Source organism: Nannospalax galili, unplaced genomic scaffold (assembly GCF_000622305.1).
Source record: "Nannospalax galili isolate Female #2095 unplaced genomic scaffold, S.galili_v1.0 scaffold24, whole genome shotgun sequence".
Taxonomy (NCBI): domain Eukaryota; kingdom Metazoa; phylum Chordata; class Mammalia; order Rodentia; family Spalacidae; genus Nannospalax; species Nannospalax galili.
In genome coordinates, this window is record NW_008352654.1 from 279648 (window position 1) to 280040 (window position 393).

A 393-nucleotide genomic window follows, 5' to 3' on the forward strand; every position below is an offset into this window, starting at 1 on the left:
GAGGGGTCGGGAATGCGGAACGGGCGGAGCTGCCAGCTCCACACGTCAGAGGGGGACGGAGAGGAAGGGAAGGAGGGGACGGGGAGGAGGGGGTGTGGATCCGGCGCTTCACACCCGCTGACCTTCACCTCCCCCGCCGCCGGCGCCCTCCTCCCGCCGCTGCTCGCGCTCCTCCAGCCGCAGCACCAGCCCGGGCCCCGCCGCGTCCACCCTGGCTGCATCGCGGCTCCCGAGCGCGCGAGGAAGCAGGACGCGGCGAGTGGTTATGTAAGAGCATCCCCCGCTCGGCCGCGGGGCTGCCACCCCTAGGGCGAGGCACAGCCCGGGAGGCAGCGAGGAGAATGTGGCGGTGGTGGGACTGGGGGAGAGTCCCTTCCAGCTCAGCTCGCGCCA